This window comes from Carcharodon carcharias, chromosome 22 (genome assembly GCF_017639515.1).
Source record: "Carcharodon carcharias isolate sCarCar2 chromosome 22, sCarCar2.pri, whole genome shotgun sequence".
NCBI classification, from domain to species: Eukaryota; Metazoa; Chordata; class Chondrichthyes; order Lamniformes; family Lamnidae; genus Carcharodon; species Carcharodon carcharias.
The window spans coordinates 29,515,189-29,537,014 of record NC_054488.1 but is presented as its reverse complement, the minus strand read 5'-3'; positions in this window follow the sequence as shown (position 1 = coordinate 29,537,014).

The window sequence follows — 21,826 nt, the reverse complement described above, 5'->3', positions numbered from 1 at the left end:
GTGCCTAGGTCTGTGTGTGTGTGCGTGTTTCAGTGCTTAGGCCTGTGTGTGTGTGCATGTGTCAGTGCTTAGGCCTGTGTGTGTGTGCGTGTGTCAGTGCCTAGGCCTGTGTGTGTGTGCATGTGTCAGTGCCTAGGCCTGTGTGTGTGTAAGTGTGTGAGTATGCAGGCCATTGTGTGTCTGTTTTAGTGTAGTATCTAGTCCTGTGTGTGTCAGTGTGGTAGCTAGGCCTGTGGGGTTGTGTGTGTGCCCGTGTGTCAGCATCTAGGCCTGTGTGTGTGTGGTAGTGTCTAGGCCTACGTGTGTTAGTTTAATATTTAGGCCTGTGTGTGTGCGTGTATCAGTGTCTAGGCCTGTGTGTGTATGTGTGTGTGTTGGTGTCTAGGACTGTGTGTGTGTGTGTGTGTCAGTTCTAGGCCTGTGTGTGTGTGTCAGTTCTAGGCCTGTGTGTGTGTGTCAGTTCTAGGCCTGTGTGTGTGTGTCAGTTCTAGGCCTGTGTGTATGTGTGTGTGTGTGTGTGTGAGTTTTAGGCCTGTGTGTGTGTGTCTGTGTGTCAGTTCTAGGCCTGTGCGTGTGTGTCGGTGACTAGGCCTGTGCGTGTGTGTCGGTGTCTAGGCCTGTGCGTGTGAGTCGGTGTCTAGGCCTGTGCGTGTGTGTGTGTCTAGGCCTGTGCGTGTGTGTGGGTGTCCAGGCCTGTGCGTGTGTGTGGGTGTCTAGGCCTGTGCGTGTGTGTCGGTGTCTAGGCTTGTGCGTGTGTGTGTGTGTCTAGGCCTGTGTGTGTGAGTGGGTATCTAGGCCTGTGCGAGTGTGTCGGTGCCTAGGCCTGTTTGTGTGTGCGTGTGTCAGTGCCTAGGTCTGTGTGTGTGTGCGTGTGTCAGTGCCTAGGCCTGTGTGTGTGTGCGTGTATCAGTGCCTAGGCCTGTGTGTGTGTGCTTGTGTCAGTGCCTAGGCCTGAGTGTGTGTAAGTGTGTGAGTATGCAGTCCATTGTGTGTCTGTTTTAGTGTAGTATCTAGTCCTGTGGGTGTCAGTGTGGTAGCTAGGCCTGTGGGATTATGAGTGTGCCCGTGTGTCAGCATCTAGGCCTGTGTGTGTGTGTTAGTGTCTAGGCCTACGTGTGTTAGCTTAATATTTAGGCCTGTGTGTGTGCGTGTATCAGTGACTAGGCCTGTGTGTGTGTATGTGTGTTGGTGTCCAGGACTGTGTGTATGTGTGTGTCAGTGCCTAGGCCTGTGTGTGTGTGTGTGTGTGTGTGTCGGTGTCTAGGCCTGTGTGTGTGTGTCGGTGTCTAGGCCTGTGTGTGTGTGTCGGTGTCTAGGCCTGTGTGTGTGTGTCGGTGTCTAGGCCTGTGTGTGTCTGTCAGTGTCTAGGCCTGTGTGTGTGTGTCGGTGTCTAGGCCTGTGTGTGTGTGTCGGTGTCTAGGCCTGTGTGTGTGTCTCGGTGTCTAGGCCTGTGTGTGTGTGTCGCTGTCTAGGCCTGTGTGTGTGTGTCGGTGTCTAGGCCTGTGTGTGTGTGCGTGTGTCAGTGCCTAGGCCTGTGTGTGTGTGCGTGTGTCAGTGCCTAGGCCTGTGTGTGTTTAAGTGTGTGAGTATGCAGGCCATTGTGTGTCTGTTTTAGTGCAGTATCTAGTCCTGTGTGTGTCAGTGTGGTAGCTAGGCTGTGGGGTTGTGAGTGTGCCCGTGTGTCAGCATCTAGGCCTGTGTGTGTGTGTTAGTGTCTGGGCCTACGTGTGTTAGCTTAATATTTAGGCCTGTGTGTGTGCGTGTATCAGTGTCTAGGCCTGTGTGTGTGTGTGTTGGTGTCTAGGACTGTGTGTATGTGTGTGTCAGTGCCTAGGCCTGTGTGTGTGTGTGTGTGTGTGTGTGTGTGTCGGTGTCTAGGCCTGTGTGTGTGTGTCGGTGTCTAGTCCTGTGTGTGTGTGTCGGTGTCTAGGCCTGTGTGTGTGTGTCGGTGGCTAGGCCTGTGTGTGTGTCAGTTCTAGGCCTGTGTGTGTGTGTGTGTGTCAGTTCTAGGCCTGTGTGTGTGTGTGTGTGTCTGTTCTAGGCCTGTGTATGTGTGTCAGTTCTAGGCCTGTGTGTGTGTGTCAGTTCTAGGCCTGTGTGTGTTTGTCTGTCAGTTCTAGGCCTGTGCGTGTGTGTCGGTGTCTAGGCCTGTGCGTGTGTGTCGGTGTCTAGGCCTGTGTGTGTGTGTCGGTGTCTAGGCCTGTGTGTGTGTCGGTGTCTAGGCCTGTGTGTGTGTGTCGGTGTCTAGGCCTGTGTGTGTGTGTGTGTGTCGGAGTCTAGGCCTGTGTGTGTGTGTGTGTCGGAGTCTAGGCCTGTGTGTGTGTGTTTGTCGGTGTCTAAGCCTGTGTGTGTGTGTCGGTGTCTAGGCCTGTGCATGTGTGTCACTGTCTAGGCCTGTGCGTGTGTGTCAGTGACTAGACCTGTGCATGTGTGTTGGTGTCTAGGCCTGTGCGTGTGTGTGGTGCCTAGGCCTGTGCTTGTGTGTCGGTGCCTAGGCCTGTGTGCGTGTGTGTCGGTGCCTAGGCCTATGTGTGTATGTTTGTGTCGGTGCCTAGGCCTGTGTGTGTGTGTGCCAGACACTAGGCCTGTGTGTGTGTGTCGGTGCCGAGGCCTGTGTGTGTATGTTTGTGTCAGTGCCTAGGGTTGTCTGTGTGTGTGCCAGACACTAGTCCTGTGTGTTTGTGCATGTGTCAGTGTCTAGGTCTGTGTGTGTCATTATTTAGGTGTGTGTGTGTGGCTATTTAGTCGTGGTGTGTGTATGCGTAAGTATATGTGTCAGTGTCTAGGCCTGTGTGTGTCTGTCAGTGTCTAGTCCTATGTGTGTGTGTGTTAGTGTCTAGACCGTGTGTGCGTCCGTGTGTCAAGTGTCTGCACCTGTGTGTGCGTGTCCATGTCGAGACCCATGTGTGTAAGTGTCTAGGCCTGTGTGTGTGTCAGTGTCTAGGACTCTGTGTGTGTGTGCCAGTCTCTAGGTCTGTGTGTGTGTGTCAGTTCTAGGCCTGTGTGTGTGTGTCAGTGTCTAGGCCTGTGTGTGTGTGTGTGTGTGTGTGTGTGTGTGAGTTCTAGGCCTGTGTGTGTGTGTGTCAGATCTAGGCCTGTGTGTGTCTGTGTGTGTCAGTTCTAGGCCTGTGTGTGTGTGTCGGTGTCTAGGCCTGTTTGTGTGTGTGTGTGTGTGTCAGTTCTTAGCCTGTGTGTGTGTGTGTGTGTGTCAGTTCTAGGCCTGTGTGTGTGTGTCGGTGTCTAGGCCTGTGTGTGTGTGTCGGTGTCTAGGCCTGTGTGTGTGTGTCGGTGTCTAGGCCTGTGTGTGTGTGTCGGTGTCTAGCCCTGTGTGTGTGTGTCGGTGTCTAGGCCTGTGTGTGTGTGTCGGTGTCTAGGCCTGTGTGTGTGTGTCGGTGTCTAGGCCTGTGTGTGTGTGTCGGTGTCTAGGCCTGTGTGTGTGTGTCGGTGGCTAGGCCTGTGTGTGTGTCAGTTCTAGGCCTGTGTGTGTGTGTCAGTTCTAGGCCTGTGTGTGTGTGTGTGTCAGTTCTAGGCCTGTGTGCGTGTGTGCCGGTGTCTAGGCCTATGCCTGTGTGCCGGTGTCTAGGCCTGTGCGTGTGTGTGGGTGTCTAGGCCTGTGCGTCTGTGTGGGTGACTAGGCCTGTGCGTGTGTGTGGGTGTCTAGGCCTGTGCGTGTGTGTGGGTGTCTAGGCCTGTGCGTGTGTGTGGGTGTCGAGGCCTGTGCGTGTGTGTGGGTGTCTAGGCCTGTGCGTGTGTGTGTGTGTCTAGGCCTGTGCGTGTGTGTGGGTGCCTAGGCCTGTTTGTGTGTGCGTGTGTCAGTGCTTAGGCCTGTGTGTGTGTGCGTGTGTCAGTGCTTAGGCCTGTGTGTGTGTGTGTGTGTGTCAGTGCTTAGGCCTGTGTGTGTGTGCGTGTGTCAGTGCCTAGACCTGTGTGTGTGTGCACGTGTCTGTGCCTAGGCCTGTGTGTGTGTGCATGTGTCAGTGCCTAGGCCTGTGTGTGTGCAAGTGTGTGAGTATGCAGGCCATTGTGTGTCTGTTTTAGTGTAGTATCTAGTCCTATGTGTGTCAGTGTGGTAGCTAGGCCTGTGGGGTTGTGAGTGTGCCCGTGTGTCAGCATCTAGGCCTGTGTGTGTGTGTTAGTGTCTAGGCCTACGTGTGTTAGCTTAATATTTAGGCCTGTGTGTGCGCGTGTATCAGTGTCTAGGCCTGTGTGTGTGTGTGTGTTGGTGTCTAGGACTGTGTGTATGTGTGTGTCAGTGCCTAGGCCTGTGTGTGTGTGTGTGTGTGTGTGTGTGTGGGTGTCTAGGCCTGTGTGTGTGTGTCGGTGTCTAGGCCTGTGTGTGTGTGTCGGTGTCTAGGCCTGTGTGTGTGTGTCGGTGTCTAGGCCTGTGTGTGTGTGTGTCGGAGTCTAGGCCTGTGTGTGTGTGTGTGAGTTCTAGGCCTGTGTGTGTGTGTGTCCGTTCTAGGCCTGTGTGTGTGTCAATTCTAGGCCTGTGTGTGCGTGTGTCAGTTCTAGGCCTGTGTGTGTGTGTCGGTGTCTAGGCCTGTGCGTGTGCGCCGGTGTCTAGGCCTGTGCGTGGGTGCCGGTGCCTAGGCCTGTGCGTGTCTGTGGGTGTCTAGGCCTGTGCGTGTGTGTCGGTGTCTAGGCCTGTGCGTGTGCGCCGGTGTCTAGGCCTGTGCGTGGGTGCCGGTGCCTAGGCCTGTGCGTGTGTGTGGGTGTCTAGGCCTGTGCGTGTGTGTCGGTGTCTAGGCCTGTGCGTGTGTGTGGGTGTCTAGGCCTCTGCGTCTGTTTGGGTGTCTAGGCCTGTGCATCTGTGTGGATGTCTAGGCCTGTGCGTGTATGTCGGTGTCTAGGCCTGTGTGTGTGTGTGTGTGTGTCGGTGTTTAGGCCTGTTCGTGTGTGTCGGTGTTTAGGCCTGTTCGTGTGTGTCGGTGTCTAGGCCTGTGTGTGTGTCGGAGTCTAGGCCTGTGTGTGTTTGCGTGCCAGTGTCTAGGCCTGTGCGTGTGTGTCGGTGTCTAGGCCTGTGCGTGTGTGTCGGTGTCTAGGCCTGTGCGTGTGTGTCGGTGTCTAGGCCTGTGCACGTGTGTGCTGTCTAGGCCCGTGCGCGTGTGTTGGTGCCTAGGCCTGTGTGCGTGTGTGTCGGTGCCTAGGCCTGTGCGTGTTTCAGTTCTAGGCCTGTGTGTGTCAGTGTCTAGGCCTGTGTGTCACTTCTAGGCCTGTGTGTGTGTCTGTCAGTTCTAGGCCTGTGTGTGTGTTTCAGTTCTAGGCCTGTGTATGTGTGTCAGTTCTAGGCCTGTGTGTGTGTGTGTCAGTTCTAGGCCTCTGTGTGTGTGTGTGTGTGTGTGTGTCAGTTCTAGGCCTGTGTGTGTGTATGTCAGTTCTAGGCCTGTGCGTGTGTGTCAGTTCTAGGCCTGTGCATGTGTGTCGGTGTCTAGGCCTGTGCGTGTGTGCTGGTGTCTAGGCCTGTGCGTGTGTGCCGGTGTCTAGGCCTGTGCGTGTGTGTGGGTGTCTAGGCTTGTGCGTGTGTGTGTGTGTCTAGGCCTGTGCGTGTGTGTGGGTGTCTAGGCCTGTGCGTGTGTGTCAGTGCCTAGCTCTGTGTGTGTGTGCGTGTGTCAGTGCTTAGGCCTGTGTGTGTGTACGTGTGTCAGTGCTTAGGCCTGTGTGTGTGTGCGTGTGTCAGTGCCTAGGCCTGTGTGTGTGTGCGTGTGTCAGTGCCTAGGCCTGTGTGTGTGTGCGTGTGTCAGTGCCTAGGCCTGTGTGTGTGCAAGTGTGTGAGTATGCAGGCCATTGTGTGTCTGTTTTAGTGTAGTATCTAGTCCTGTGTGTGTCAGTGTGGTAGCTAGGCCTGTGGGGCTGTGTGTGTGCCCGTGTGTCAGCATCTAGGCCTGTGTGTGTGTGTTAGTGTCTAGGCCTACGTGTGTTAGCTTAATATTTAGGCCTGTGTGTGTGCGTGTATCAGTGTCTAGGCCTGTGTGTGTGTGTGTGTGTTGGTGTCTAGGACTGTGTGTATGTGTGTGTCAGTGCCTAGGCCTGTGTGTGTGTGTGTCTGTGTGTCGGTGTCTAGGCCTGTGCGTGTGTGTCGGTGTCTAGGCCTGTGCACGTGTGTGCTGTCTAGGCCTGTGCGCATGTGTTGGTGCCTAGGCCTGTGTGCGTGTGTGTCGGTGCCTAGGCCTGTGTGTGTGTTTCAGTTCTAGGCCTGTTTGTGTGTGTCAGTTCTAGGCCTGTGTGTGTCAGTGTCTAGGCCTGTGTGTCACTTCTAGGCCTGTGTGTGTGTGTGTGTCAGTTCTAGGCCTGTGTGTGTGTGTGTGTCAGTTCTAGGCCTGTGTGTGTGTATGTGCATTCTAGGCCTGTGCGTGTGTGTCAGTTCTATGCCTGTGCGTGTGTGTCGGCGTCTAGGCCTGTGCGTGTGTGCCGGTCTCTAGGCCTGTGCGTGTGTGTGGGTGTCTAGGCTTGTGCGTGTGTGTGTGTGTCTAGGCCTGTGCGTATGTGTGGGTGTCTAGGCCTGTGCGTGTGTCAGTGCCTAGGTCTGTGTGTGTGTGCATGTGTCAGTGCTTAGGCCTTTGTGTGTGTACGTGTGTCAGTGATTAGGCCTGTGTGTGTGTGCGTGTGTCAGTGCCTAGGCCTGTGTGTGTGTGCGTGTGTCAGTGCCTAGGCCTGTGTGTGTGTAAGTGCGTGAGTATGCAGGCCATTGTGTGTCTGTTTTAGTGTAGTATCTAGTCCTGTGTGTGTCAGTGTGGTAGCTAGGCCTGTGGGGCTGTGTGTGTGCCCGTGTGTCAGCATCTAGGCCTGTGTGTGTGTGTTAGTGTCTAGGCCTACGTGTGTTAGCTTAATATTTAGGCCTGTGTGTATGCGTGTATCAGTGTCTAGGCCTGTGTGTGTGTGTGTGTGTTGGTGTCTAGGACTGTGTGTATGTGTGTGTCAATGCCTAGGCCTCTGAGTGTGTGTGTGTTTCGGTGTCTAGGCCAGTGTGTGTGTGTCAGTGTCTAGGCCTGTGTGTGTGTGTTGGTGTCTAGGCCTGTGCGTGTGTGCCGGTGTCTAGGCCTGTGCGTGTGTGCCGGTGTCTAGGCCTGTGCATGTGTGTGGGTGTCTAGGCCTGTGCGTCTGTGTGGGTGTCTAGGCCTGTGCATGTGTGTGGGTGTCTAGGCCTGTGCGTGTGTGTGGGTGTCTAGGCCTGTGCGTGTGTGTGGGTGTCGAGGCCTGTGCATGTGTGTGGGTGTCTAGGCCTGTGCGTGTGTGTGTGTGTCTAGGCTTATGCGTGTGTGTGGGTGCCTAGGCCTGTTTGTGTGTGCATGTGTCAGTGCTTAGGCCTGTGCGTGTGTGCGTGTGTCAGTGCTTAGGCCTGTGTGTGTGTGCGTGTGTCAGTGCTTAGGCCTGTGTGTGTGTGCGTGTGTCAGTGCCTAGGCCTGTGTGTGTGTGCGTGTGTCTGTGCCTAGGCCTGTGTGTGTGTGCATGTGTCAGTGCCTAGGCCTGTGTGTGTGCAAGTGTGTGAGTATGCAGGCCATTGTGTGTCTGCTTTAGTGTAATATCTAGTCCTGTGTGTGTTAGTGTGGTAGCTAGGCCTGTGGGGTTGTGAGTGTGCCCGTGTGTCAGCATCTAGGCCTGTGTGTGTGTGTTAGTGTCTAGGCCTACGTGTGTTAGCTTAATATTTAGGCCTGTGTGTGTGCGTGTATCAGTGTCTAGGCCTGTGTGTGTGTGTGTGTTGGTGTCTAGGACTGTGTGTGTGTTTGTGAGTCGGTGTCTAGGCCTGTGTGTGTGTGTCGGTGTCTAGGCCTGTGTGTGTGTGTCGGAGTCTAGGTCTGTGTGTGTGTGTGTGAGTTCTAGGCCTGTGTGTGTGTGTGTGTGTGTCAGTTCTAGGCCTGTGTGTGTGTGTGTGTCAATTCTAGGCTTGTGTGTGCGTGTGTCAGTTCTAGGCCTGTGTGTGTGTGTCGGTGTCTAGGCCTGTGTGTGTGCGCCGGTGTCTAGGCCTGTGCGTGGGTGCCGGTGTCTAGGCCTGTGCGTGTGTGTGGGTGTCTAGGCCTGTGCGTGTGTGTGGGTGTCTAGGCCTGTGCGTGTCTGTGGGTGTCTAGGCCTCTGCGTCTGTGTGGGTGTCTAGGCCTGTGCATCTGTGTGGATGTCTAGGCCTGTGCGTGTGTGTCGGTGTCTAGGCCTGTGTGTATGTGTGTGTGTCGGTGTCTAGGCCTGTGTATGTGTGTGTTGGAGCCCAGGCCTGTGTGTGTATGTGTGTCAGTGTCTAGGCCTGTGCGTGTGTGTCGGTGTCTAGGCCTGTGCGTGTGTGTCGGTGTCTAGGCCTGTGCGTGTGTGTCGGTGTCTAGGCCTGTGCGTGTGTGTCGGTGTCTAGGCCTGTGCACGTGTGTGCTGTCTCGGCCTGTGCGCGTGTGTTGGTGCCGAGGCCTGTGTGTGTGTTTCAGTTCTAGGCCTGTGTATGTGTGTCAGTTCTAGGCCTGTGTGTGTCAGTTTCTAGGCCTGTGTGTCACTTCTAGGCCTGTGTGTGTGTGTGTCAGTTCTAGGCCTGTGTGTGTGTTTCAGTTCAAGGCCTGTGTATGTGTGTCAGTTCTAGGCCTGTGTGTGTGTGTGTCAGTTCTAGGCCTGTGTGTGTGTGTGTCAGTTCTACGCCTGTGTGTGTATGTCAGTTCTAGGCCTGTGCGTGTGTGTCAGTTCTAGGCCTGTGTGTGTGTGTTGGTGTCTAGGCCTGTGCGTGTGTGTGGGTGTCTAGGCCTGTGCGCGTGTGCCGGTGTCTAGGCCTGTGCGTGTGTGTGGGTTTCGAGGCCTGTGCGTGTGTGTGGGTGTCTAGGCCTGTGCGTGTGTGTGGGTGCCTAGGCCTGTTTGTGTGTGCGTGTGTCAGTGCTTAGGCCTGTGTGTGTGTGCGTGTGTCAGTGCTTAGGCCTGTGTGTGTGTGCGTGTGTCAGTGCTTAGGCCTGTGTGAGTGTGCGTGTGTCAATGCTTAGGCCTGTGTGTGTGTGCGTGTGTCTGTGCCTAGGCCTGTGTGTGTGTGCATGTGTCAGTGCCTAGGCCTGTGTGTGTGTAAGTGTGTGAGTATGCAGGCCATTGCGTGTCTGCTTTAGTGTAATATCTAGTCCTGTGTGTGTCAGTGTGGTAGTTAGGCCTGTGGGGTTGTGAGTGTGCCCGTGTGTCAGCATCTAGGCCTGTGTGTGTGTGTTAGTGTCTAGGCCTACGTGTGTTAGCTTAATATTTAGGCCTGTGTGTGTGCGTGTATCAGTGTCTAGGCCTGTGTGTGTGTGTGTGTTGGTGTCTAGGACTGTGTGTGTGTTTGTGAGTCGGTGTCTAGGCCTGTGTGTGTGTGTCGGTGTCTAGGCCTGTGTGTGTGTGTCGGTGTCTAGGCCTGTGGGTGTGTGTCGGTGTCTAGGCCTGTGTGTGTGTGTGTCGGAGTCTAGGTCTGTGTGTGTGTGTGTGAGTTCTAGGCCTGTGTGTGTGTGTGTGTCAATTCTAGGCTTGTGTGTGCGTGTGTCAGTTCTAGGCCTGTGTGTGTGTGTCGGTGTCTAGGCCTGTGTGTGTGCGCCGGTGTCTAGGCCTGTGCGTGGGTGCCGGTGTCTAGGCCTGTGCGTGTGTGTGGGTGTCTAGGCCTGTGCGTGTGTGTGGGTGTCTAGGCCTGTGCGTGTCTGTGGGTGTCTAGGCCTCTGCGTCTGTGTGGGTGTCTAGGCCTGTGCATCTGTGTGGATGTCTAGGCCTGTGCGTGTGTGTCGGTGTCTAGGCCTGTGTGTATGTGTGTGTGTCGGTGTCTAGGCCTGTGTATGTGTGTGTTGGAGCCCAGGCCTGTGTGTGTATGTGTGTCAGTGTCTAGGCCTGTGCGTGTGTGTCGGTGTCTAGGCCTGTGCGTGTGTGTCGGTGTCTAGGCCTGTGCGTGTGTGTCGGTGTCTAGGCCTGTGCGTGTGTGTTGGTGTCTAGGCCTGTGCACGTGTGTGCTGTCTCGGCCTGTGCGCGTGTGTTGGTGCCGAGGCCTGTGTGCGTGTGTGTCGGTGCCTAGGCCTGTGTGTGTGTTTCAGTTCTAGGCCTGTGTATGTGTGTCAGTTCTAGGCCTGTGTGTGTCAGTTTCTAGGCCTGTGTGTCACTTCTAGGCCTGTGTGTGTGTGTGTCAGTTCTAGGCCTGTGTGTGTGTTTCAGTTCAAGGCCTGTGTATGTGTGTCAGTTCTAGGCCTGTGTGTGTGTGTGTCAGTTCTAGGCCTGTGTGTGTGTGTGTCAGTTCTACGCCTGTGTGTGTATGTCAGTTCTAGGCCTGTGCGTGTGTGTCAGTTCTAGGCCAGTGTGTGTGTGTTGGTGTCTAGGCCTGTGCGTGTGTGTGGGTGTCTAGGCCTGTGCGCATGTGCCGGTGTCTAGGCCTGTGCGTGTGTGTGGGTTTCGAGGCCTGTGCGTGTGTGTGGGTTTCGAGGCCTGTGCGTGTGTGTGGGTGTCTAGGCCTGTGCGTGTGTGTGGGTGCCTAGGCCTGTTTGTGTGTGCGTGTGTCAGTGCTTAGGCCTGTGTGTGTGTGCGTGTGTCAGTGCTTAGGCCTGTGTGTGTGTGCGTGTGTCAGTGCTTAGGCCTGTGTGAGTGTGCGTGTGTCAATGCTTAGGCCTGTGTGTGTGTGCGTGTGTCTGTGCCTAGGCCTGTGTGTGTGTGCATGTGTCAGTGCCTAGGCCGGTGTGTGTGTAAGTGTGTGAGTATGCAGGCCATTGCGTGTCTGCTTTAGTGTAATATCTAGTCCTGTGTGTGTCAGTGTGGTAGCTAGGCCTGTGGGGTTGTGAGTGTGCCCGTGTGTCAGCATCTAGGCCTGTGTGTGTGTGTGTTAGTGTCTAGGCCTACGTGTGTTAGCTTAATATTTAGGCCTGTGTGTGTGCGTGTATCAGTGTCTAGGCCTGTGTGTGTGTGTGTGTTGGTGTCTAGGACTGTGTGTGTCAGTGCCTAGGCCTGTGTGTGTGTGTGTGTGTGTGTGTGTCGGTGTCTAGGCCTGTGTGTGTGTGTCGGTGCCTAGGCCTGTGTGTGTGTGTCGGTGTCTAGGCCTGTGCATGTGTGTGGGTGTCTAGGCCTGTGCGTGTGTGTGGGTGTCTAGGCCTGTGTGTGTGTGTGGGTGTCTAGGCCAGTGCGTGTGTGTGGGTGTCTAGGCTTGTGCGCGTGTGTGGGTGTCTAGGCCTGTGCGTGTGTGTCGGTGTCTAGGCCTGTGTGTGTGTGTGTGTCAGTGTCTAGGCCTGTGTGTGTGTCAGTGTCTAGGCCTGTGCGTGTGTGTCGGTGTCTAGGCCTGTGTGTGTGTGTCGGTGTCTAGGCCTGTGCGTGTGTTGGTGCCTAGGCCTGTGTGCGTGTGTGTCGGTGCCTAGGCCTGTGTGTGTGTTTCAGTTCTAGGCCTGTGTGTGTGTGTCAGTTCTAGGCCTGTGTGTGTGGGTGTCTAGGCCTGTGTGTCACTTCTAGGCCTGTGTGTTTGTGTGTCAGTTCTAGGCCTGTGTGTGTGTTTCAGTTCAAGGCCTGTGTATGTGTGTCAGTTCTAGGCCTGTGTGTGTGTGTGTCAGTTCTAGGCCTGTGTGTGTGTGTGTCAGTTCTAGGCCTGTGTGTGTGTATGTCAGTTCTAGGCCTGTGCGTGTGTGTCAGTTCTAGGCCTGTGCGTCTGTGTGGGTGTCTAGGCCTGTGCGTGTGTGCCGGTGTCTAGGCCTGTGCGTGTGTGTGGGTTTCGAGGCCTGTGCGTGTGTGTGGGTGTCAAGGCCTGTGCGTGTGTGTGGGTGTCTAGGCCTGTGCGTGTGTGTGGGTGCCTAGGCCTGTTTGTGTGTGCGTGTGTCAGTGCCTAGGCCTGTGTGTGTGTGCGTGTGTCAATGCTTAGGCCTGTGTGTGTGTGCGTGTGTCTGTGCCTAGGCCTGTGTGTGTGTGCATGTGTCAGTGCCTAGGCCTGTGTGTGTGTAAGTGTGTGAGTATGCAGGCCATTGTGTGTCTGCTTTAGTGTAATATCTAGTCCTGTGTGTGTCAGTGTGGTAGCTAGGCCTGTGGGGTTGTGAGTGTGCCCGTGTGTCAGCATCTAGGCCTGTGTGTGTGTGTTAGTGTCTAGGCCTATGTGTGTTAGCTTAATATTTAGGCCTGTGTGTGTGCGTGTATCAGTGTCTAGGCCTGTGTGTGTGTGTGTGTTGGTGTCTAGGTCTGTGTGTGTCAGTGCCTTGGCCTGTGTGTGTGTGTGTGTGTGTGTGTGTGTGTGTCGGTGTCTAGGCCTGTGTGTGTGTGTCGGTGCCTAGGCCTGTGTGTGTGTGTCGGTGTCTAGGCCTGTGCATGTGTGTGGGTGTCTAGGCCTGTTCGTGTGTGTCGGTGTTTAGGCCTGTTCGTGTGTGTCGGTGTCTAGGCCTGTGTGTGTGTCAGTGTCTAGGCCTTTGCGTGCGTGTGTCGGAGTCTAGGCCTGTGTGTGCGTGTGTGTCAGTGTCTAGGCCTGTGCGTGTGTGTCGGTGCCTAGGCCTGTGTGTGTGTTTCAGTTCTAGGCCTGTGTGTGTGTGTCCGTTCGAGGCCTGTGTGTGTCAGTTCGAGGCCTGTGTGTGTCAGTGTCTAGGCCTGTGTGTCACTTCTAGGCCTGTGTGTGTTTGTGTCAGTTCTAGGCCTGTGTGTGTGTTTCAGTTCTAGGCCTGTGTATGTGTGTCAGTTCTAGGCCTGTGTGTGTGTGTGTCAGTTCTAGGCCTGTGTGTGTGTGTGTCAGTTCTAGGCCTGTGTGTGTGTGTGTGTGTGTGTGTGTCAGTTCTAGGCCTGTGTGTGTGAGTGTGTCAGTTCTAGGCCTGTGTGTGTGTGTGTCAGTTCTAGGCCTGTGCGTGTGTGTCGGTGTCTAGGCCTGTGCGTGTGTGCCGGTGTCTAGGCCTGTGCGTGTGTGCCGGTGTCTAGGCCTGTGCGTGTGTGCCGGTGTCTAGGCCTGTGCGTGTGTGTGGGTGTCTAGGCTTGTGCGTGTGTGTGTGTATCTAGGCCTCTGCGTGTGTGTGGGTGTCTAGGCCTGTGCGTGTGTGTCAGTGCCTAGGTCTGTGTGTGTGTGTGTGTGTCAGTGCCTAGGCCTGTGTGTGTGTGCGTGTGTCAGTGCTTAGGCCTGTGTGTGTGTGCGTGTGTCAGTGCCTAGGCCTGTGTGTGTGTATGTGTGTGAGTATGCAGGCCATTGTGTGTCTGTTTTAGTGTAGTATTTAGTCCTGTGTGTGTCAGTGTGGTAGCTAGGCCTGTGGGGTTGTGTGTGTGCCCGTGTGTCAGCATCTAGGCCTGTGTGTGTGTGTTAGTGTCTAGGCCTACGTGTGTTAGCTTAATATTTAGGCCTGTGTGTGTGCATGTATCAGTGTCTAGGCCTGTGTGTGTGTGTGTGTGTGTGTGTGTGTCGGTGTCTAGGCCTGTGTGTGTGTGTCGGTGCCTAGGCCTGTGTGTGTGTGTCGGTGTCTAGGCCTGTGTGTGTGTGTGTTGGTGTCTAGGACTGTGTGTATGTGTGTGTCAGTGCCTAGGCCTGTGTGTGTGTGTGTGTGTGTGTGTGTCGGTGTCTAGGCCTGTGTGTGTGTGTCGGTGCCTAGGCCTGTGTGTGTGTGTCGGTGTCTAGGCCTGTGTGTGTGTGTGTGTCGGTGTCTAGGCCTGTGTGTGTGTGTCGGTGTCTAGGCCTGTGTATGTGTGTGTCGGAGTCTAGGCCTGTGTGTGTGTGTGTGTGTGTGTGTGTGTGTGTGTGTGTGTGAGTTCTAGGCCTGTGTGTGCGTGTGTCAGTTCTAGGCCTGTGTGTCTGTGTCGGTGTCTAGGCCTGTGCGTGTGCGCCGGTGTCTAGGCCTGTGCATGGGTGCCGGTGTCTAGGCCTGTGAGTGTGTGTGGGTGTCTAGGCCTGTGCGTGTGTGTGGGTGTCTAGGCCTGTGCGTGTGTGTGGGTATCTAGGCCTGTGCGTGTGTGTGGGTGTCTAGGCCTGTGCGTGTGTGTGGGTGTCTAGGCCTGTGCGTGTGTGTGGGTGTCTAGGCCTGTGCGACTGTGTGGGTGTCTAGGCCTGTGCATCTGTGTGGATGTCTAGGCCTGTGCGTGTGTGTCGGTGTCTAGGCCTGTGTGTGTCTGTGTGTTGGTGTTTAGGCCTGTTGGTGTGTGTCGGTGTCTAGGCTGTGTGTGTGTCAGTGTCTAGGCCTGTGTGTGCGTGTGTTGGAGTCTAGGCCTGTGTGTGTGTGTGTGTCAGTGTCTAGGCCTGTGCGTGTGTGTCGGTGTCTAGGCCTGCGCGTGTGTGTCGGTGTCTAGGCCTGTGCGTGTGTGTCGGTGTCTAGGCCTGTGCGTGTGTGTCGGTGTCTAGGCCTGTGCGTGTGTGTCGGTGTCTAGGCCTGTGCGTGTGTGTCGCTGTCTAGGCCTGTGCGTGTGTGTCGGTGTCTAGGCCTGTGCGTGTGTGTCGGTGACTAGGCCTGTGCGTGTGTGTCGGTGTCTAGGCCTGTGCGTGTGTGTCGGTGTCTAGGCCTGTGCGTGTGTGTCGGTGTCTAGGCCTGTGCGTGTGTGTCGGTGTCTAGGCCTGTGCGTGTGTGTCGGTGTCTAGGCCTGTGCGTGTATGTCGGTGACTAGGCCTGTGCGTGTGTGTCGGTGTCTAGGCCTGTGCGCGTGTGTACTGTCTAGGCCTGTGCGTGTGTGTGGGTGTCTAGGCCTGTGCGTGTGTGTGGGTGTCTAGGCCTGTGCGTGTGTGTGGGTGTCTAGGCCTGTGAGTGTCTGTGGGTTTCTAGGCCTGTGCGTCTGTGTGGATGTCTAGGCCTGTTCGTCTGTGTCGGTTTTTAGGCCTGTTCGTGTGTGTCGGTGTTTAGGCCTGTTCATGTGTGTCGGTGTCTAGGCCTGTGTTTGTGTCAGTGTCTAGGCCTGTGTGTGCGTGTGTCAGAGTCTAGGCCTGTGTGTGTGTGTGTGTCAGTGTCTAGGCCTGTGCCTGTGTGTCGGTGTCGAGGCCTGTGCGTGTGTGTCGGTGTCTAGGCCTGTGCGTGTGTGTCGGTGTCTAGGCCTGTGCGTGTGTGTCGGTGTCTAGGCCTGTGCGTGTGTGTCGGTGTCTAGGCCTGTGCGTGTGTGTCGGTGTCTAGGCCTGTGCGTGTGTGTGGGTGTCTAGGCCTGTGTGTGTGTGTCGGTGTCTAGGGTTGTGCGTGTATGTCGGTGACTAGGCCTGTGCGTGTGTGTGGGTGTCTAGGCCTGTGCGTGTGTGTGGGTGTCTAGGCCTGTGCGTGTGTGTGGGTGTCTAGGCCTGTGCGTGTGTGTGGGTGTCTAGGCCTGTGAGTGTGTGTGGGTGTCTAGGCCTGTGCGTCTGTGTGGATGTCTAGGCCTGTTCGTCTGTGTCGGTTTTTAGGCCTGTTCTTGTGTGTCGGTGTTTAGGCCTGTTCATGTGTGTCGGTGTCTAGGCCTGTGTTTGTGTCAGTGTCTAGGCCTGTGTGTGCGTGTGTCGGAGTCTAGGCCTGTGTGTGTGTGTGTGTCCGTGTCTAGGCCTGTGCGTGTGTGTCGGTGTCGAGGCCTGTGCGTGTGTGTCGGTGTCTAGGCCTGTGCGTGTGTGTCGGTGTCTAGGCCTGTGCGTGTGTGTCGGTGTCTAGGCCTGTGCGTGTGTGTCAGTGTCTAGGCCTGTGCGTGTGTGTCGGTGTCTAGGCCTGTGTGTGTGTGTCGGTGTCTAGACCTGTGCGTGTGTGTCGGTGTCTAGGCCTGTGTGTGTGTGTCGGTGTCTAGGCCTGTGCGTGTATGTCGGTGACTAGGCCTGTGCGTGTGTGTTGGTGTCTAGGCCTGTGCGCGTGTGTGCTGTCTAGGCCTGTGCGCGTGTGTCGGTGCCTAGGCCTGTGTGCGTGTGTGTCGGTGCCTAGGCCTGTGTGTGTGTTTCAGTTCTAGGCCTGTGTGTGTGTGTCAGTTCTAGGCCTGTGTGTGTCAGTGTCTAGGCCTGTGTGTCACTTCTAGGCCTGTGTGTGTGTGTGTCAGTTCTAGGCCTGTGTGTGTGTTTCAGTTCTAGGCCTGTGTATGTATGTCAGTTCTAGGCCTGTGTGTGTGTGTGTCAGTTCTAGGCCTGTGTGTGTGTGTGTATCAGTTTCTAGGCTGTGTGTGTGTGTGTCAGTTCTAGGCCTGTGCGTGTGTGTCGGTGTCTAGGCCTATGCGTGTGTGCCGGTGTCTAGGCCTGTGCGTGTGTGCCGGTGTCTAGGCCTGTGCGTGTGTGTGGGTGTCTAGGCTTGTGCCTGTGTGTGTGTATCTAGGCCTGTGCGTGTGTGTGGGTGTCTAGGCCTGTGCGTGTGTGTGGGTGTCTAGGCCTGTGCGTGTGTGTCAGTGCCTAGGTCTGTGTGTGTGTGCGTGTGTCATTGCTTAGGCCTGTGTGTGTGTGCATGTGTCAGTGCTTAGGCCTGTGTGTGTGTGCGTGTGTCAGTGCCTAGGCCTGTGTGTGTGTGCGTGTGTTAGTGCCTAGGCCTGTGTGTGTGTGTGTAAGTGTGTGAGTATGCAGGCCATTGTGTGTCTGTTTTAGTGTCGTATCTAGTCCTGTGTGTGTCAGTGTGGTAGCTCGGCCTGTGGGGTTGTGTGTGTGCCCGTGTGTCAGCATCTCGGCCTGTGTGTGTGTGTTAGTGTCTAGGCCTACGTGTGTTAGCTTAATATTTAGGCCTGTGTGTGTGCGTGTATCAGTGTCTAGGCCTGTGTGTGTGTGTGTGTTGGTGTCTAGGACTGTGTGTATGTGTGTGTCAGTGCCTAGGCCTGTGTGTATGTGTGTGTCGGTGTCTAGGCGTGTGTGTGTGTCGGTGCCTAGGCCTGTGTGTGTGTGTCGGTGTCTAGGCCTGAGTGTGTGTGTCGGTGTCTAGGCCTGTGTGTGTGTGTGTCGGAGTCTAGGCCTGTGTGTGTGTGTGTGTGTGTGTGTGAGTTCTAGGCCTGTGTGTGTGTGTGTGTGTCAGTTCTAGGCCTGTGTGTGTGTGTGTCAGTTGTAGTCCTGTGTGTGTGTGTGTGTCAGTTCTAGGCCTGTGTGTGCATGTGTCAGTTCTAGGCCTGTGTGTGTGTCAGTGTCTAGGCCTGTGTGTGCGTGTGTCGCAGTCTAGGCCTGTGTGTGTGTGTGTGCGTCAGTGTCTAGGCCTGTGCGTGTGTTTCGGTGTCTAGGCCTGTGCGTGTGTGTCGGTGTCTAGGCCTGTGCGTGTGTGTCGGTGTCTAGGCCTGTGCGTGTGTGTCGGTGTCTAGGCCTGTTCGTGTGTGTCGGTGTCTAGGCCTGTTCGTGTGTGTCGTTGTTTAGGCCTGTTCATGTGTGTCGGTGTTTAGGCCTGTTCGTGTGTGTCGGTGTCTAGGCCTGTGTGTGTGTCAGTGTCTAGGCCTGTGTGTGCATGTGTCGAAGTCTAGGCCTGTGTGTGCGTGTGTGTCAGTGTCTAGGCCTGTGCCTGTGTGTCGGTGCCTAGGCCTGTGTGTGTGTTTCAGTTCTAGGCCTGTGTGTGTCAGCGTCTAGGCCTGTGTGTCACTTCTAGGCCTGTGTGTGTGTGTGTGTCACTTCTAGGCCTGTGTGTGTGTTTCAGTTCTAGGCCTGTGTATGTGTGTCAGTTCTAGGCCTGTGTGTGTGTTTGTGTCAGTTCTAGGCCTGTGTGTGTGTGTCAGTTCTAGGCCTGTGTGTGTCTGTGTGTCAGTTCTAGGCCTGTGTGTGTGTGTGTGTGTGTGTGTGTCAGTTCTAGGCCTGTGTGTGTGTGTGTGTCAGTTCTAGGCCTGTGTGTGTGTGTGTGTCAGTTCTAGGCCTGTGTGTGTGTGTGTCAGTTCTAGGCCTGTGCGTGTGTGTCGGTGTCTAGGCCTGTATGTGTGTGCCGGTGTCTAGGCATGTGCGTGTGTGCCGGTGTCTAGGCCTGTGCGTGTGTGTGGGTGTCTAGGCTTGTGCGTGTGTGTGTGTGTATCTAGGCCTGTGCGTGTGTGTGGGTGTCTAGGCCTTTGCGTGTGTGTCGGTGTCTAGGCCTGTATGTGTGTGCCGGTGTCTAGGCCTGTGCGTGTGTGCCGGTGTCTGGGCCTGTGCGTGTGTGTGGGTGTCTAGGCTTGTGCGTGTGTGTGTGTGTATCTAGGCCTGTGCGTGTGTGTGGGTGTCTAGGCCTGTGCGTGTGTGTCAGTGCCTAGGTCTGTGTGTGTGTGCGTGTGTCAGTGCTTAGGCCTGTGTGTGTGTGCGTTTGTCAGTGCCTAGGCCTGTGTGTGTGTAAGTGTGTGAGTATGCAGGCCATTGTGTGTCTGTTTTAGTGTAGTATCTAGTCCTGTGTGTGTCAGTGTGGTAGCTAGGCCTGTGGGGTTGTGTGTGTGCCCGTGTGTCAGCATCTAGGCCTGTGTGTGTGTGTTTAGTGTCTAGGCCTACGTGTGTTAGTTTCAGTTCTAGGCCTGTGTATGTGTGTCAGTTCTAGGCCTGTGTGTGTGTGTGTGTCAGTTCTAGGCCTGTGTGTGTGTGTCAGTTCTAGGCCTGTGTGTGTGTGTGTGTCAGTTCTAGGCCTGTGTGTGTGTGTGTGTGTGTGTGTGTCAGTTCTAGGCCTGTGTGTGTGTGTGTGTCAGTTCTAGGCCTGTGTGTGTGTGTGTGTCAGTTCTAGGCCTGTGTGTGTGTGTGTCAGTTCTAGGCCTGTGCGTGTGTGTCGGTGTCTAGGCCTGTATGTGTGTGTCGGTGTCTAGGCCTGTGAGCGTGTGTGCTGTCTAGGCCTGTGCCTGTGTGTGGGTGTCTAGGCCTGTGCGTGTGTGTGGGTGTCTAGGCCTGTGCGTGTGTGTGGGTGTCTAGGCCTGTGTGTGTGTGTGGGTGTCTAGGCCTGTGCGTGTGTGTGGGTGTCTAGGCCTCTGCGTGTGTGTGGGTGTCTAGGCCTGTGCGTGTGTGTGGGTGTCTAGGCCTGTGAGTGTGTGTGGGTGTCTAGGCCTGTGCGTCTGTGTGGATGTCTAGGCCTGTGCGTGTGTGTCGGTGTCTAGGCCTGTGTGTGTGTGTATGTGTCGGTGTTTAGGCCTGTTCGTGTGTGTCGGTGTTTAGGCCTGTTCGTGTGTGTCGGTTTTTAGGCCTGTTCGTGTGTGTCGGTGTTTAGGCCTGTTCGTGTGTATCAGTGTCTAGGCCTGTGTGTGTGTCAGTGTCTAGGCCTGTGCGTGTGTGTCGGTGTCTAGGCCTGTGCGTGTGTGTCGGTGTCTAGGCCTGTGCGTGTGTGTCGGTGTCTAGGCCTGTGCGTGTGTGTCGGTCTCTAGGCCTGTGCATGTGTGTCGGTGTCTAGGCCTGTGCGTGTGTGTCGGTGTCTAGGCCTGTGCGCGTGTGTCGGTGCCTAGGCCTGTGTGCGTGTGTGTCGGTGCCTAGGCCTCTGTGTGTGTTTCAGTTCTAGGCCTGTGTGTGTGTGTCAGTTCTAGGCCTGTGTGTGTCAGTGTCTAGGCCTGTGTGTCACTTCTAGGCCTGTGCGTGTGTCAGTGCCTAGGCCTGTGTGTGTGTGTGTGTGTGTCAGTGCCTAGGCCTGTGTGTGTGTAAGTGTGTGAGTATGCAGGCCATTGTGTGTCTGTTTTAGTGTCGTATCTCGTCCTGTGTGTGTCAGTGTGGTAGCTCGGCCTGTGGGGTTGTGTGTGTGCCCGTGTGTCACCATCTCAGCCTGTGTGTTTGTGTTAGTGTCTAGGCCTACGTGTGTTAACTTAATATTTAGGCCTGTGTGTGTGCGTGTATCAGTGTCTAGGCCTGTGTGTGTGTGTGTGTTGGTGTTTAGGACTGTGTGTATGTGTGTGTCAGTGCCTAGGCCTGTGTGTGTGTGTGTGTGTGTCGGTGTCTAGGCCTGTGTGTGTGTGTCGGTGCCTAGGCCTGTGTGTGTGTGTCGGTGTCTAGGCCTGTGTGTGTGTGTCGGTGTCTAGGCCTGTGTGTGTGTGTGTGTCGGAGTCTAGGCCTGTGTGTGTGTGTGTGTGTGTGTGTGTGTGTGAGTTCTAGGCCTGTGTGTGTGTGTGTGTGTGTGTGTGTGTGTGAGTTCTAGGCCTGTGTGTGTGTGTCAGTTCTAGGCCTGTGTGTGTGTGTGTCAGTTCTAGGCCTGTGTGTGCGTGTGTCAGTTCTAGGCCTGTGTGTGTGCGTCGGTGTCTAGGCCTGTGCGTGTGCGCCGGTGTCTAGGCCTGTGCGTGGGTGCCGGTGTCTAGGCCTGTGCGTGTGTGTAGGTGTCTAGGCCTGTGCGTGTGTGTGGGTGTCTAGGCCTGTGCGTGTGTGTGTGTTGGTGTTTAGGACTGTGTGTATGTGTGTGTCAGTGCCTAGGCCTGTGTGTGTGTGTGTGTGTCGGTGTCTAGGCCTGTGTGTGTTTGTGTCGGTGCCTAGGCCTGTGTGTGTGTGTCGGTGTCTAGGCCTGTGTGTGTGTGTCGGTGTCTAGGCCTGTGTTTGTGTGTGTCGGAGTCTAGGCCTGTGTGTGTGTGTGTGTGTGTGTGTGTGAGTTCTAGGCCTGTGTGTGTGTGTGTGTGTGTGTGTGAGTTCTAGGCCTGTGTGTGTGTGTGTGTCAGTTCTAGGCCTGTGTGTGTGTGTGTGTCAGTTCTAGGCCTGTGTGTGTGTGTGTGTGTCAGTTCTAGGCCTGTGTGTGCGTGTGTCAGTTCTAGGCCTGTGTGTGTGCGTCGGTGTCTAGGCCTGTGCGTGTGCGCCGGTGTCTAGGCCAGTGCGTGGGTGCCGGTGTCTAGGCCTGTGCGTGTGTGTGGGTGTCCAGGCCTGTGCGTGTGTGTGGGTGTCTAGGCCTGTGCGTGTGTGTGGGTGTCTAGGCCTGTGCGTGTGTATGGGTGTCTAGGCCTCTGCGTCTGTGTGGGTGTCTAGGCCTGTGCATCTGTGTGGATGTCTAGGCCATTGCGTGTGTGTCGGTGTCTAGGCCTGTGTGTGTGTGGGTGTGTCGGTGTTTAGGCCTGTGCGTGTGTGTCGGTGTCTAGGCCTGTGTGTGTGTCAGTGTCTAGGCCTGTGTGTGCGTGTGTCGGAGTCTAGGCCTGTGTGTGTGTGTGTGTGTGTCAGTGTCTAGGCCTGTGCGTGTGTGTCTGTGTCTAGGCCTGTGCGTGTGTGTCGGTGTCTAGGCCTGTGCGTGTGTGTCAGCGTCTAGGCCTGTGCGTGTGTGTCGGTGTCTAGGCCTGTGCGTGTGTGTGTGTTGGTGTTTAGGACTGTGTATATGTGTGTGTCAGTGCCTAGGCCTGCGTGTGTGTGTGTGTCAGTGCCTAGGCCTGTGTGTGTGTGTGTGTCGGTGTCTAGGCCTGTGTGTGTGTGTCGGTGCCTAGGCCTGTGTGTGTGTGTCGGTGTCTAGGCCTGTGTGTGTGTGTCGGTGTCTATGTTTGTGTGTGTGTGTGTCGGAGTCTAGGCCTGTGTGTGTGTGTGTGTGTGTGTGTGTCAGTTCTAGGCCTGTGTGTGTGTGTGTGTCAGTTCTAGGCCTGTGTGTGTGTGTGTGTCAGTTCTAGGCCTGTGTGTGTGTGTGTGTCAGTTCTAGGCCTGTGTGTGTGTGTGTGTGTCAGTTCTAGGCCTGTGTGTGCGTGTGTCAGTTCTAGGCCTGTGTGTGTGCGTCGGTGTCTAGGCCTGTGCTTGTGTGCCGGTGTCTAGGCCTGTGCGTGGGTGCTGGTGTCTAGGCCTGTGCGTGTGTGTGGGTGTCCAGGCCTGTGCGTGTGTGTGGGTGTCTAGGCCTGTGCGTGTGTGTGGATGTCTAGGCCATTGCGTGTGTGTCGGTGTCTAGGCCTGTGTGTGTGTGGGTGTGTCGGTGTTTAGGCCTGTGCGTCTGTGTGTCTGTGTTTAGGCCTGTGCTTGTGTGTCGGTGTCTAGGCCTGTGTGTGTGTCAGTGTCTAGGCCTGTGTGTGCGTGTGTCGGAGTCTAGGCCTGTGTGTGTGTGTGTGTGTCAGTGTCTAGGCCTGTGCGTGTGTGTCGGTGTCTAGGCCTGTGCGTGTGTGTCGGTGTCTAGGCCTGTGCGCGTGTGTCGGTGCCTAGGCCTGTGTGCGTGTGTGTCGGTGCCTAGGCCTCTGTGTGTGTTTCAGT